This window comes from Anastrepha obliqua, chromosome 3 (assembly GCF_027943255.1).
Source record: "Anastrepha obliqua isolate idAnaObli1 chromosome 3, idAnaObli1_1.0, whole genome shotgun sequence".
Taxonomy (NCBI): Eukaryota; Metazoa; Arthropoda; class Insecta; order Diptera; family Tephritidae; genus Anastrepha; species Anastrepha obliqua.
The window spans coordinates 73,295,676-73,312,866 of record NC_072894.1 but is presented as its reverse complement, the minus strand read 5'-3'; the positions used below and the strand labels follow the sequence as shown (position 1 = coordinate 73,312,866).

Here is a 17,191-nt window from a genome sequence, read left to right as displayed (position 1 = left end):
AAAAATGTGACTACATTAGCGGTATTAGTTAGAAGTTTAAAATAACTGCTGTAACAGCCGACAGTGCAACCGATTCTAAAAACTTCAAAAGTCGCCATTATGGAGAGTTACATTGGTAAATGGTCGTATTTTCCACAGGGCCAAGTTGGTGCGTGTACTCTCCTTAAAAATGTGACTACATTAGCGGTATTAGTTAGAAGTTTAAAATAACTGCTGTAACAGCCGACAGTGCAACCGATTCTAAAAACTTCAAAAGTCGCCATTATGGAGAGTTACATTGGTAAATGGTCGTATTTTCCACAGGGAATATTTATAATGGTTTGATTTGAAATTAACAACAATTATTTACACCACTACATATATACATATGTATATTTATTACGCTCTTAATATCATTTATTAACCATAGTCTTGAGTAAACTGTAAACGAGTATTAATTCCAAGAATTTAATTATTTCAAATGATTGGGTATTTTGAAAATATTGAATATTTGTAATGCAAGTTTACTTTTAAGACATAAACTTAAGTATCGATAATGTTGTATGAGTATGTCCAATCGTAGCGAAAAGGTTGAAATAGGAAAACAAAACTATTGTAAATTAGGTACCTTTTAATTAATGGCATGAAAAAGTAGGTTATATTAGGAGGGATGACAAAATAAATGCAAAGAAAAATTTAAAATGATAGAGATACATTAAAGAAACAAGAAACAAAATACTTTTATTATTATTCAGCTATCTCAAAAGCTCAATCAAACATTTGAAAACAAAACCAAAAATACAAAGCAAATACCGAGAAACCGAAAAAGGCAGCAAAAGCAAAACGTAGCATTTACGAAAATATGCTCACTTACCTACATTATAAGTACTGTGGCTTAAGAAATGTATTGCTACTTCTTACAAAAACCAAGCATTGGTAAACATTTTTGAATGCAAGTAGTTAATATTGAAATTAGATGCATTACATATGTCAATCAATACATAGATTCTAGTGCGAACTCATTTCAGTGCCTGTTTTGGATTAAGCTAACGGTCGAATCGAAGGTTTATATTATGTTTATATATTTAATTTATTACACACAATAACTAATATTTTTGCCTGTTAGTAATTGATTATTTACTGTTATACGTGTCTTAAAAAAATATGTGCTTTTTACTTGCATTTAATTCTTAGCATCACTAACATTAATGAAATGTACTCATTCATATGAAAGTCGGCATGGGAGATGTAGGAGGTGTAGGAGCAACACAAATATGAAAAAATGCAGGCGTTAAACTCTCAAATAAGATCCAATGATATTTTTTGGTTTTAATCTAGAATTCAAGCAAGAAAAATACTTAAAATTAATACTTAAATTTTCTTTTCAGAGTTGTACTCTTTTACTACAATGTCGACTTAGGCGTGGTAATTTATTGTCTAACTGAGAAGAAGAATAATGAGCTCAATTATGGCCTGTCCTTTTGCTAAATAAGAACTCCCTGCCTAAATATTCAGGCACTTTATCAATTATCTGTATATCGACGTATAACTGCCGTACTTATTGGGGCATACTTGGTTAGTTCTAATATGAGTAAATTATCTTCACTCTTTTTCTATATTATGCCTGTTATATCTCAAGTTCTTTTCTCACCATTTAGTTTAAATACTGATTTTTGGTTTAAATATTGATTTAGCCAGTATCCTATTTCTGAATTCAATGAAAACTGTATTCAATGAGAACAATCAAAACGCATATTTAGTAATGTTTACAAGATTTTGCAGCTAATCTGTCATATGTACATACATATATGAACGCGTAGATTGTTTTTTTTTTTTTGGGATTTATTGCCACGTTTGCTTTCAGTTACTTAGCACATACCAGTGACTGTCGCATTCCACCTGAAAGTAAATCTACTAGCAGGTGCGATCCACAGGTGGCATAACCGCAATATAGTATAATTTTTTTAAAATTAAATAATTGATAATCCTCTTATCACGACAACAATGTTTACCCCCCTGTATGTATAATATTCATTGCTGAATGGGGATGGCTTGCAACACACAAACTTTCTCAAGAGGTTTCACTTCCTGGGTGTCCACTAACTTTATAAATACAATATATATACATATATATATAATTGGAACTTTTTTGGGTGTTTGGCCGAGCTCCTCCTCCTATTTGTGGTGTGCGTCTTGATGTTGTTCCACAAATGGAGGCACCTACAGTTTCAAGCCGACTCCGAACGGCAGATATTTTTATGAGGAGCTTTTTCATGGCAGAAATACACTCGGGGGTTTGCCATTGCCTGCCGAGGGGCGACCGCTGTTAGAAAAATGTTTTTCTTAATTTTGGTGTTTCAACGAGATTCGAACCAACGTTCTCTTTGTGAATTCCGAATGGTAAACACGCACCAACCCATTCGGCTACGGCGGCAGCCACTTTGTAAATACATACTAATATTTAATTGATACCACAGGTATCACTTAATATAATAAAAAATTTTAAAGGTAAAGAACTGCCGGTATAATCGTATAATTTTGTACAGGCAGTGTAAAGGCTCCTAACGGACATCACTTGCCGCACACAAAAATGCTTTGTTAGCAATATACTTATAAAGGGTGGTTAAGTTTCAAGGGCCGGTGTTGATTTCGAATAAAATACAATTTTTTTAGGAAATTATTGTCATTTCTCTTTATTATGATAATATTAGTATGGCTCAATTACGTATAGAACAAAATATTGGCCAAATGGCCGCCGCAGCCTCGGCGTCTACCTCCATCCGATGGTCCAAATTTTCGATGACGCTGAGGCATAATTGAGGTTCTATGCCGTTAATGTGCCGAATTATCTCATCCTTTAGCTCTTGAATTGTTAGCTCTTGAATCCAACGGTGTCAAATCACATGATCTTGACGATGTTGTTTTTGTTTAGTCTGAAATTGAAAAATGTCAAATGAGATGCAGAAAAAAACTTGGCGTTTAGGTGTGGTTGACATTTAACAACGGCCCTTGAAATTTAACCACCCTTTAGATACTAGACTTAAAGGTGGTGACACTAGACCAACAATAACGTTTTGTACATTGGAATATCACGATAGGGGAAAATAAGAAAAGAAAAAGACGAACTGCATTGAACAGCCGATATGCATTTGAAGCTAGAAGCACACGACAATAGTGAAATTTAACGACTTTTCGTAATTTCATTTTGTGCTGACATCCGAATGTACACGGCGAAAGAAAATAAGCAAATCAGCTGGTCTAGTGATATCATCTTTAATAGATTCATCTTGATACTAGCCGATCAAACAGCCGTATTTATGGTATACATAAGCAATCCCATCGCCCCTCGACAGGCAATGGCAAGCCTCAGAGTGTATTTCTGCCATGAAAAAATTATTCATAAAAAACCATTTGCCGTTGGGAATCGGCTTAGAACTGTAGGTCCCTTCATTTGTGAACAAGCATTTAAAACAAACACATAAAATTGGAGGAGAAGTTCGGCCAAACACCCAGCAAAAGGATGTATACTATATATATTCCTTCCGCTCGTATGTGCATATAAAGGGTCTTTCAAAAAGCGCACCTAGATGTTGTTTTAATTTAAGACATGAAATAATTAAGATTCTTTCGGAATTCATTATTTTTAATCAAAATCAGGCTCTTAACAACTATATGTGAAAAATTGCATAAGCGTCTACATTTAAACGCTAATAGCCAGACCCTCTTAGATAAAAATATCCTCTGACGAGCGTGTATAAAAGTTTGAAAAGAAATTCTCGCCTTCAGCTCACAAATATCTCATCACTTGATTTCCTCAATCATATCCTGAATTAAGAAAATGTTCGACACAGTGCGACCAATCATAAAGCAAGTTCAGGAAGTAAACTTACATGCCACTTTTTGATTGCTTTCAGGAAGTGATTTACATGCGTAGTGTGACTGCCTGTGTAATGATGTACCTTCCGAGATTTTAAGGATTGGCAGACTTGCTGACTGACTCTCACTTTCCTTTCTATGTCTGATGGCTGTTTTTGTAGGTATAATTTTTTTCTAACTTCAAAAGAAATGTACTGAATATGCAATGCCTGCATTTATGTATATTTACTACACTACTTTTATAAGATTATATATGTACTTAAGTGCATATATTTACATCAGATTAATGCATTTGATTGAACCGTTTTGAAAATTTTGTTCGTCTTATACAATATTTTTAATTATACATCTTAATGCATATAAACAGTGCACGACGTTCTACAGGACACGCTTTTAGTTAATCTATATACAAAAATAGTTTCTATAGATTTACTATTTTACGGTACGAATACTTATATATTCAGTATACTTTAAATACACAAAATTTTTGAATTTATTAATCGAAAGAAGAAAACTATTTTGAGGATACTAAAATCCTGTTTTAGCAAAACAAACAAAAAACAAAAACCAACCTCGGTCTTTGCAACACGTTTGAACTTTTACTTTAACACCGGAAAAATTTATGTACATACAGAAAATAAAAGAAAACAAAGAAGCCAAATGCCTAGACTCGTGACTACAGTCCGAATCTCAGCACAGCCCTGTCTTTAACAAATATGTTATTGAACTACTATTTTTTAATATACTTTTCATTTTAATATAGAGTGAAACAAGACAGGCCCTTACTGCGCCATTAAAGACGCCAAAAAGAAAAAAAATTGAAAATGAATTAAAGAATAAGAAGTAGTTATAATTAAGAGTAGATGAAATATATTCTTTAGGGCACATACTTAAATAAATAAAACACGGAAATTTAAATATAAGGGAGTGGAAGACAAAGTGATGAAATTTATTGTAATACTCGTAAGTATGAGCATTAATGGGAATGTCCAAGTGCCAACACTTAAAAAGTTACGTTAATTAATTGTTTTAATCTAAAGCAAAAGCCATGCATTTTATATTGCATGGCTCCAAATGTATGTAAGTGCCAATAGTTTATAAAACATTACATAATTTTTTTTTTTTTTTGAGATACCTGTTTTGCAATAACCTTTTATTTAAAGATAATAACATGGAATTTGCATTCTATAAAGATTGTTCTCCGGTGTAAATCTTAGTACTCAGATTGCAAGAAGGAAATGCGAGCATCATAACTAATCGGGATCTAACCAAAATAGCCAATGAATTCATTCAAGTAGGCTCTTCTTTATAATTTTGTGATCTACAATCAGCCAAAAATACTCTATTTACTTAAGATTTGGAGGTTTAGTAACATAGTTGAAAAACATGTTCAATCCATTATCACTTCGAAGCGCACAAGTTGAGCGACTGGACTACCTCGGGTCGTTGTCACGGTGGAATAAACTACATGGTAACATTTTTCTTTATAGAAAAGTCAACATGTGCTATTTTACAACTCGGCGTTTACTATTGCCAATCACCTTTACTACGAGTATTCAGATATGCCTATTACCTAAGAAAGCACGTTAGAATAAAACATAGTTATTTAGGCATTAATTAATTAGTATATATGCTTTAAAATCAGTTCAACCATTGTCGACCCTACGTCTTATTAATTTGGTAATTTGATAATTCTTATTCATCCAAGCTTTCTTTTTGATGGCCACGTAACGTCTAAATTGTTCAATTGCGAAATGCCTGAGGTCTTGCAGATTTCTTGCAGTGCAAAATCATTAACCTATCCCTAGCGATTTTCACCTTTTAATGTAAATGCTTTATCGGGTAATGCTCTGAATAACAGGCCAGTCTCATCTGCATTAAAAATGTTTCGCGAATCATATCCTTCAATCAAATATGGTACCTTTTCGGTAAAAGTTTTATCTTGATGGATGGAAGTTTTATCTCACTGAAATTTTTTTAGCTTTGCTCCTTATAAGTGTGCCCAACAAAGGAATGCCTTTATTTCCAAAAAAACATTCGTAGCACAATTTATCAATATTCAGTTCTTTGGGCTTTAGCAGACTGATTAAAAACAAGTTCTTCGTATTTTGGGGATTCGCCTTTATACATGCAAGTGTTATTGAATAAGCAACAGCTGTACGACTATGGTAGAGAGGAAACGTAAAAACGATGTTATAGGCTTTCCGGTTATGGGGAATTAAAATACACTTTGGAGTGGAAAACAAGTGTCCACGTCCTGTTATATATATTATGACTCGTCTCAAATTTCAAGTGAAGAAATCAACTCCCAAAATTCTATGCAAAAAAAAAAAAACAATAATTTGCACGATTTGAATTCACGAAGGTTTATTACTCATGGCTACTACATGTATTTTTTAAATAAATTCCATATGGTAAAACATGTACTTCCAAACTCGTATCTGTGTTTACCGGTCATTGAAAAGCTAGGTTTACCATTTAACCCCCATTGCAGAAGCTGTGGGTACTTTTCAAAGAAGACTGTTCAGACTCTCTCTATATATGTCCGGGTTCGGCAGCTAGACAATTAAGGTCCCTCTTAAGGGGATCCTTTCGTCACAGTGCGTCAACCTAAATCCCATCAGTTTTCTCCATTACATCAACCGGTCTGACTGGCTTTAGATATTAGCCTGTTGGGATCTCAAAACAGCACTTTGGTGCTACTTGTGGAGTGCCAGAATCGTACTTCAACCATTACACCTACCTAAACTATGTAAAGGGTTTTCCAATAACAGGTGTTATCTATTGCTATCGAGAGTTGAATAACGATTTTTTATGGCTGGAATTGGATGGTATTGATCTGGTCAACGTTTATTTTCAACAAGACGGCGCTACGTGCGACACAAGCAACGAAACCATTGATCTTTTACGGGAAAAGTTTCCGGACCGTATTATCTCTCGAAGAGGTGATCACAATTGGCCACCGAGATCATGTGATTTAACACCTTGTGATTTTTTTATTTGGGGCTACGTGAAAGAAAAGGTCGATTGAACACCTCAAAGATGGAATTCGTGAGGCTATCGAGGACATAGGGTAGCCACTTTGCAATTCGGTTAAGGGAAATTTCATGAAAAGGATAATGTCCTGTAAGCGTGGTCGTGGTGGTCATTTTTCTTTGAATATCAAAATAACTTCTCTTATTGGAAAACCCCTTACTAGTCGGATAATTCGGAACTGCCAAAAATTGTCTTGCCTTGTCACAGTTTTGGCAAAATGTCAATTTTCTTGTAAAACTTGGAAACAAGATAGGAGATGGAGTAGGCTTCACATGATTGCCTTCTGAGCGGCGTTGTCAACGACAAATTTAGGATTTTCAACTCTCATTCCTAAGAGAAAACTGAAAGGTGCGCAGAGTGATTGTAGTTTAGTGGTTTCGTCTATTTGTTCGACAGAGAAAATAAATTAAGCACCCGAGAAGCAAGCAGGTTTTTGAAAGTTCGGAATTCAGAGAGGACGTAGGTTCGAATCCCGGTGGAAGAGCAAAATAAAGCAAAAATGTTTTCTAAAAGCGGTCGCCCCTCGGCAAGCAATGGCAAACCTTCGAGTGTATTTCTGCCATGAAAAAACTCCTCATAAAAAATATCTGCAGTTCGGAATCGGCTTGAAACTGTAAGCCCTTCTATTTGTAGCACAACATCAAGACAAGTACCTCAAATTGGAGGAGGAGCACCCAAAAAATGTTTTACGCGCCAATTACTACATATTTTCAAAATTTTAAATTGAAATCCATATGTTATACTTTTCTCTTAGTTTTAATCAAAAATATCGGTTTGTAGATAATGTATACCTGTGTATGTATACTTATATGAATGTAAAATAACTTATATTACTTTGTCTTCCCTCCCTTTTCACGTAAGAGAATACATACGTTCATATATTTATAAGAATATATAAAATCTCGAAAGTGTTGTGACGATGATGCACTAATGTAAATCTTTTGTTATACGTAAATAAATAATTTAGAATAAGACTTACACTTGCATACATAAATACCTACAAACATACATACATATAATTAAACGATATGCACATAAGTACGTATGTACATACATTAGTAGGTATGTATAAGGAACTAAAAGTATAGCCAAATAAGAGAACATTTGTATTTACATACATATACCACATGCATATGAGAGCAATTGCTATGTATAGGTACATAATAACATACTTGTGTATAAATATATTATACATACATACATCCATACATACATACATGCATACATACGTACAATTATAATGTAAATTCCTGCACCTGTGGGTAACGACTTTGGTCTGTTGTATTGAATAAAATAGATCATTATTTATAAAAATGCACCACACCTACGAGTAGATAACCAAACCTTAGAGAATATGATTAAATGATGTTTCCAGCATAAATGTTTTAAAAACATATAATAAATAGTTCATATATAAAAAAACATCACAAAAAATAGGCAAATAAAAACACACAAAAATTAAATATTGCATAATTTATTCTTTGGTGCTCGCACTTTCAATAAACAAACATTTGTAGGTAAGGAAAATCATATCAATTAGAATTGCATCGTAAATTCTTTATAATATTTATAATATAAAAAAATTTGTAAACGGATCGAATGAGCTAAGAGGTGATTTTACCTATGCGTCCATACACACTAAAACTCCAGTAAAAATTGAAATATCTGAAAAAAATTTAGTAAGTCACTAAATATGGTCATTAAATGTTAACTGAAAACCATCCCGTAGCAATTGTGTTTAACTGACCGAATTTACCGCCGAGAGTGGATCAGTTGATCACCACCCGTCAACCCTTACCCGCTATCCCGCTGCAATTCTATTTCGGCCCCAAGACCATGAAAATACTTAAACTTCCTGTTTCAGTTGACTAATTTGTTTTAATTGTTTCAATTGTACTCCTTGGAGTACATCTGACAGGATGCATGTGCCATAAGCTATAAAAATATTTTACTACAATAATTTAAACCACTAATTTTTCTTTAAACCTACAACAGAACACGAAAAAATTAAAAATTTATTACAAAAATGTCCCTGCATCAGCTGCTCGTCCTTTCTTTGTTCATTCACGAAATTTGTCATAACTTTATCTCTTTGAACCATGGTTCCCACAACCCATAATTCTATACTGCAAGTCCAAAGAAGAAAAAATATTTAATTTTTTGCATAATGTAAAACTGTAAATAAATGTATTCGTCCTCCGGATTACCAGTTTCAGCAATGGCATGTACGCATATGTAGTATCAAGGCGTGTTCGCTATAGCAACCACAACATTTACATTTCCTTACGATACGAACGTATGTAAAAGGTGAGAGATTTAGGGAGATCGAATTTTAAATTGAAATAAAAATAAAGAAAATTCAAATTGCTTAGGCAATCTTTATTATTTTTGTGTAGAACCATGACTTTTATTTTTCAAAGGTATTCTCCTTCAACTAATAGTCGCAAATACGTCGTACTTCGGTCATTTGTAAACACCAATTTGGAATCACTCGCTGGAGAGCTTCGGTCGGTATCTCGAGAAGCTGGTTTATCCACAAAGCTTTAGATTTACCCTACAAATAAAAGTTCAAAGGTGTGATATCACACGATCTGCGACCACTGATCCGAGACGAGAGATAAATTTCTCTCCGAAACAAGGATGCAGTAATGGTCTTTTTCATGGCAAGTAACGCCGTCTTGTCGAAACAAATATTGGGGAGATCGCGAGCTTCAATTTCCGGCATCAAAAAGTCGTTTATCATGGCGCGATGGCGTTTGCCATTCACTGTTACATTGGTGCCATCCTCCCCTTTGAAGATGTATGGGCCGATGATTCCTCCAGCACATAGGCCGCACCAAACACTTGTTTTCAATGTATTTAATGGCTGTTCTTGAATGGCTTCTGGTTTCTCTTCAACATAAATGCGACGTTGAGACGTAAGTCTTTCCATGATGAAATGTCAATGAATTCTGAAAAAATAGGTATTTAGTTTCATCGAAAAAGTATAATACATCCAATCTGATCACCCTTTATATGCACATATATGTGGATATATGTGATGACAGTTTTGTCATGGTATTAACTTTAGATTTACATATACATACATACGAGGGGTTCCTTTTATATTTCGGGATTAGAGAACAAAAACAAATTTTAATCATCGAAAATCACTTTATTGTTTTTCAAAATATTCTCCATGAAGATCTATACAATTTTGCATGCGTTTGAACCAGTTGTCGAAGCACTTTTGCCACTCTAAATCAGGTACCTCCAAAACATGCATTCTGAATACCGCAACCGCTTCTTCAGGTGTCAAAAAACGTTGACCTCTCAGTTTGTTTTTTACGTACAGGAATAAAAAGAAGTCATTCGGTACCAAGTCAGGACTATACGGCGGATGATCCATTAATTCGATGTTTTGGGTGCTCAAAAATGCAGTTGTTTGAGCCGATGTGTGAGAACTCGCATTGTCCTGGTGAAGAGTGATCCGTCTTTGGCGATTGGTTTTCCTAATTTTTTGGAAGACAACTGGCAAAAAAATGGTTGTGTACCACTCAGAATTTACTGTTCTGCGTTGTTCTACTGGTATGGTTGCGACATGTCCAGTTTTTCCGAAAAAAACAGGCGACCATTTGCTTGGAAGTGCTTCGTGCGCGAACAACTTTTGTGGGATTTGGCTCATCTTGAGACACCCATACAGTCGACTGCTGTTTACTTTCGGGCTCATGCGCGTAAATCCATGATTCATCACCTGTCACGATATCATAGACGTGTTTCGAAGCCCCGCGATCGTATTTTTTGAGCATTTCCTTCGACCAAACGGCATGAGCCTTTTTTTGAGCGATTGACAAATTGTGTGGGATTCAACGCGAACAAAATTTTTTGACAGTCAAATATTTATGCAATATTGAATGTATGCTGGTCCCACTAACGCCTAAGATTGTTTCAATCTCACTATAGGTCACATGACGATCTTGCAATATCAGTTCGCGCACAGCATCAATGGTTTTCGGAACAACAACTGATTTTGGACGACCTTCACGAAATTCGTCTTGGAGTGAACTACGACCACGATTGAATTCACCATACCATCGAAAAACACTGGTCCTTGATGGAGCTTCATCGCCAAAAAATTAATTAAGTTCATCCATGCAATGTCGCTGAGTTAATCCACGTCGAAAGTTGTAAAAAATAATCGCACGAAAATGTTCACGATTTAATTCCATTTTTGGACCGAGATGAATCTTTTAAGTTACTGTGAACAACACAAATAGCGATGGTATTTCAAAACGTTCTGAGTACGTAAAAGCCAAAAAATGTCAAACTTTGCGATACAGCTGTCAGTTACCAGATTGCAACACCAGGGTTGCCAAATCCCGACATATAAAAGGCACCCCTCGTATGTGCATGCGTGTTTATAAAAAGAAAATTATTCAGTCGAACCGAAAACTTTTCGCTACGTCTGAATTTGTATCGGCTTAACTTTTTAATCGAATTAACCTTTTGGCTGGCTGTGTCTGCTTTATACAGAGCGCCAAAAATATCTCAAGCACATTTTGCGATGATAAAATTTTTAATGAGAATGAGTTCATTTGGCTTAACGCTCGGCATGTAATTGCAATAGCTTATCAGCCAGACCGCCTTCGCTGGTTCCCCTTTCGGAGATATACCGTCAACAGAACTCAATAAGGCCAGCATGATGAGAAAGTTCAGTTCTTCAGAATAAGCATATATTTTTTTAGTCGCGGATAAATAATCTATCCAAATAAAGCAAAGGTTCGGCCATCCGAAGCATAATTGTGAGAGTAACTTTAGCTGCCACCAAGACAAATTCACTAAACAAACCGCACATCCCAACTGACGGAAACAAATCAGCTGATTCCTTTACATCCGCTGAGAGCCAGTTAACGGTTTGTTGAGCAGTGTTGCCAACGTATAATACTATAAACAAGTATTAGTGATTTTTGCTGTAACCGCAGATACGTATGGACCTAACTTTGTTTAATACACTTGGATTTCATTGTACTTACTCTGTCCAAAAAATATCTGGAGTTGTTCATTTAAAAAGCGCGCATTACACATAAGTTTGAATTTTTTTTGCTGGAATGCTGGTACAACTATCCTCTATAGTGTCACAGAGTTTAGGCGTGATCTGTCAATTGGCTTGTTTTTGGTCTTTAATTATATCAGTCAACCGCAGGAGTGCTCTGCGATTTTCACTATGGATAAAAATATCAACCAAAGAATTTGTCTTAAATTTAGTGTTTTGAACGGGATTTCGTAAGCCGGATCATTGAAAATATTGCAGAAAGCCTATGGCGAGTGTACTTCATCAAAATCACGGGACTACGAGTGGTATAAAACTTTGCAGAGGGCCGAGAAATCGTGGAAGATCAGTCCCGATTTGGTCGCACATCAACGTCTTCAACGGATGAAAACGTCGACAAAGTCAAGGAAATGGTGCTGGAAAACCATCATTTAAGTTTGAGGGAGATTGCTCGTTACCTTAGCGTGTCTCACGAATCAATTCGCAACATTTTACACCATCAATTGGGCATGAGACGCGCGGCTGTTCTATTTGTTCCAAGGGAGTTGAATTTCTTGCAAAAAATTCATCGAAATGGCTGAAGACATGATTGAGCAAGTGAATTCGGACCCAATGTTTATTCAGCGCATCATAACAGGCGATGAGACGTGGGTATATTAGTTTTACATGCAAACCAGTCAACAGGCGGCTGAATGGCGCTATCCATATGAGCCGACCATTTGAGTCGATAGAGGTCATTAAGGGGAATTCGCTGAAGGAACTGAAGAAGGTCTCTTCAAATGCGTTTAAAAGGTACCTCGATGACTGGACTAATCGTTGGCATATGTGTATTGCTTCGAGTGGAGCCTATTTTGAAGGCGAAAAAATAAATTTTGAAGGCGAAAAAATAAATTTTGAAGGTTAAACACTTCTTTTGCGTTTTATTGAACAATTCCCAGTACTTTTTTGACAGCATGTAATACACTTTGCTGGTATGTTCATTGTACATTTATATGAGTCAAAAAATGTCTGCCAAATGTAAATAGTTTTTGTTTTCGATTTTCAAAAATAGTATTTACGAATCTATAGAAGTAACAGGAATTCCATGCCAAGGAAATAAAACGTGAGAAATTACAATATACAAATGGATCTTCTACTAGCTTTTCGCGTTACTGTTATTACAGTGCTCCTAATTTTGATAGTTATAGTTCTTACGCTGCGGATGACAATTGAAATCACTTGATCGCATAAATGCAAACAAACATGAGTACATACTTACTAATGTATGTACAGATATGAAGATCGTTTTGTTTACATATATAAAGATATCCTTGCGGTGCCATAGAAAATAATATAGTAAGGATTACATGCCAAAGAAAAATTGTTTCATGTACACGTGTAGTACATCCTACATCCTTGGACTCTTCAAGATTCGGATAAGCTGCAACTGGTGTCAATATAAATATGAATATGAGACTTAATTGATTGCAGCCATTGTAAGGAGTTCTAATTCCAGTAATTATGTTGTTTATGCTTTTCATGCAGTGTTATTAATTTTTTCTTTCGAAGTGTGACGTTTATTAATATGTTGGAATAAAAAATAAGAACAATTTAACAACAGCTTTGAAATATGAAGCCATCAGAAGTGAATTAAAATGTAATGACTATAAACGCTCAGACTCTTTTATTCATTAAGCATTAGAGATGATTAAGTCCAATGTGCGAAACCACTGCGGGATGCTAATTTGCAACTAACTGTAAGTTTGATAAATTGTAAATTTTAATTTATTTAGATTTCGAAGCAAAAAGGGATACTGTTATTGGACTACTGTGTTGGTGGCATAAATTAATCTTCTTTGGTATGGTTTCTCGGAAAAATCCCAGAAATGTGAAAGCTCGATGGTTTGCTTGTATTTTATATATAATACAAGTATTCCTAACCCAGTAATCCGATTGCGATAAAATTTGAGAGAGCTTTTGTGAGTTCGTCTTAGAAGGTTTGTTTGGAACCGATTAGTGGTTCTGGTGTCAATATATCATGGAAAAGCGTGCTTACAGAAAGTTTTTTTGGAAAATTAGACACGCTAAAGCTGTGGTCACTATATTTTTAATCTCTTTATGGATCAGTATTAACTAAAAATACGTGTATTTGAAAATAAGTAAGGAAGGCCAAATGCGGTCAGAAGTGAGCTTTATATAAACATTTTAGTTAAATTAAATTTGGTATGGCTTTGAATTTTTGGAACTAAACAAACTCATTGGCAAAGAGTATTTTGCAGCAGCAAGAGAGCTTGTAACATACGACCGAAAGGCGAACGGAAATTTAAACGAAACGAATAAGGAGTGAGTTTTTATCCAATCTAAATATTATTTATGTCGGATCCATAAATCCATCCAAGTCTCATCGAAATATTGAAATTATATCGTTCACACGGAAGGACAAATGAAAAGATGGACGGACAGACATGGCTAAATCGATTGCTCTCACCATTCGGAGCATTTTTGAACAGCAGTATTGAAGCACTAAGTCTACGTAAACGTTTGCAACCCTGTTGCAAATTTGAAGCTGATATTCTCTGATATTCGGCACTTATTTTCATATATAGGGAAAGGTGAGTAAGAATAATGGGATTTTCTATAAATACTTTTCTTGATAATCTCGATATTGGTGGCAATTTGTATGATGCCGATTTATAAGACTTTGCGTGCAATAATGGCTGAATTTTTGACAATTACAACGCTCTACTTTTGTCAAAATTACCTGAATTTCACTTCGAACGTGATACTTCAAAAAGTCGTGCAGCCCAGCGTCGGTGGTAGCAACTCGAACAAGCCCAGTGTCATTCTGAGGGTATAGCGAGATCATGAGTTTAAACGCGTACAGTTTCCCATTCGACACGCATTCGAAATGACCATCCACAAATCGCAAGGGCAGCCACTGCAAGTCTGTGGATTGAATTTACAAAACCCATGCTTCTCACATGGTCAACTATAGGTATGTTGCGTGTTCACGAGTTGGTAAGCCATAACCTACTCGGGTTGCTTTTTCTTCCTCTTGATTGGCATGATAACCACTTAAGTCATTTTGACCGAGTTTAACAAAGTGCGCCAGTCGTTTTTTTCTCGTTCCTGATGGGCATTTACTTAGGAGTGGTAAGGACGATTCTTCAGCGTACGGTACAAGCAGCACACAACTTCCGGGCTTCGCCCAAGTATCCTCTAGGTAGCTTCCGAACATCCATTCGAGAACGAGCTAATGAGAGAGGCGAGAAAACCCAGTATATCTCGTTGTGCGCTGGGTTTTGAACTTATATCTTCTTCCAATGAAAAAGCAAACAAAGCCGACAGGCAACTCCTTCGCAATAAATCACTGTAGAGAAACAATTTATTTTTCTATATTTATTTTGAAAGACTTTTGCTCAAGATCTAAAACCAGGACGGTCATTGATACTAATCCAACCTTTATCGATATTAAGTAACCATCTGTATTTTCGAGTAAGAACCTAAAGATACGAGTCTAAAACGTTTCCACGACAGTAGGGTCTGCGTTACCGAAACGACCCGGATTTGTATCCAGCCAAGAACTGTCACACCAGCAGCATTGCCCGTATCAAAATATGGGGAATGTTTGTGCTATAACAACAACAACAACGACGACGAGTCTAAAACTACAATTCGACAAAGTTAGGGTTTTAAAATTTTAGAGCAATATACACATATCTAGAATAGCTTTCACTCCGTAATACTTTGACGAATTTTCTATCGTTTATTGCGTTGTACTTATACCATGTTTTAGCCCCGTTTTAGAAATTATGCTCAGAAAAGAGAGATAATCCTATTTACAGATTTTACTTCTAAGTTTTCCATTAAATTATAGCTCTACAGTCTTCAAGTACTGGTTATATAATAAAGTCAACCTAAATATTGCTACATTTTCTCTTAAAGTAAATGCAATAAATGGAGCGGCTGTCCAAAAACAAAAAAACGCCTGGTCTAGCATGTCCAAAGTCAAAACATGTTTTTTAGCAGGAGTATATTTACCAACGTGTTAGGGCAAGTTTTCCAGATAGGCACGATTTAATCGAGGGGATAATCTGCACTGAAGTCCAAGATGGAATCGGGAGTCGGAGCAGGGGTTTTCTCTAAATCAGCCAATTTATCTATATCCTTTACTTACCAGGAAGCTGACTGAATTGAGACCTCGGAGACCTCCTACCCGGTCATCGGCATCCCCCTGACAGTTCTTAAAGGGGAACTGTATATACAAATTATTTCTCAGGAAAGTGCAGAAAAGATGAAGCTCCATTTCTTCTTGTGCTGTATCGAAAACCCTTTGGCCCCAATACATCAACAGCTCTGGCTGGCTGTAGATATCTTCCTGTTGGAAGTTTCATAATGGTATCAAAACAGCGATTTAGTTCTACTATACTTGAGGAGTGCCGGCACTTCAACCATTTCACCTACCTACCTATATTTACCAAATGGGTTTTAAAGTATATGTTGCTATCGGTTACTAGTTTCCAAGTGAACGAAGCCCTGTAAATACTAAATGCTTCGAAATTATAAAATAGTCAGAAAGGGAAGAAAAAGTCATTCGCTATAAAAATGAAACGTAAGCTGTAATTTATTTAATTTCGATTTCGAACACATTTATTTATGATCAGCTTCAAACTTCACCTCTCTATCTAAATAAAACTCCATGTGAAACTTTGATCGTTCAAAACAGTGCTTTCGTTAGCTCCTTCGGGAGCCGCTTTCTGCCTCACAGCTTCAACGGACTCCGATCTTTTTCTTTTCACCTTAAGAAACATACAACGTAGAAGTAGTACGCCAATGCGCAATAAACCGGTATATTGTCTTAGTGGGGCACCTATGGTTTACCCTTCCATAATTCAGGAAATTTCTTCCAGTATTTCACTGAATCCAGGAAAAACTATGTAATTATATTGCCATCCATTTTTGTCGTGGAAGGAAAAACAAGCCTTCATTCCCATACACATCTTTCGACAAATTACAAGTGGCAAAAGTGTTTTCTCCATTTAAACTTCATGCGAAATTTCGTAACAATTCTTTGCTTGATCCAAGAATGATAGATTGCAAGATTGCCACATCCGTAAAAGCATTTCTGGCTGTGACGTAACAATTGGGCAAACAAGAAGGAGAACAATGTATTATGATAAATTCGCTCGTTAATAACAATAAAAATGAGACACAATACTCGTACTACAACAAAATTAATACAAATGTCCAATTATTATGTCAACAAATTGCTGATTCTGCCAAATTCTCTGA

The 17,191-nt window shown here is 35.6% G+C and overlaps 1 long non-coding RNA gene across 1 annotated transcript; it reads left to right on the top strand.

Moving 5' to 3' along the window:
* Positions 1 to 12,932: 12,932 nt before the first annotated feature.
* Positions 12,933 to 13,268, top strand: LOC129242653 (uncharacterized). Its single transcript, XR_008582203.1, has 2 exons — positions 12,933 to 13,022; positions 13,084 to 13,268. It is a non-coding gene; the product is annotated as an uncharacterized LOC129242653 (long non-coding RNA).
* The last annotated feature ends 3,923 nt before the right edge of the window (positions 13,269 to 17,191 follow it).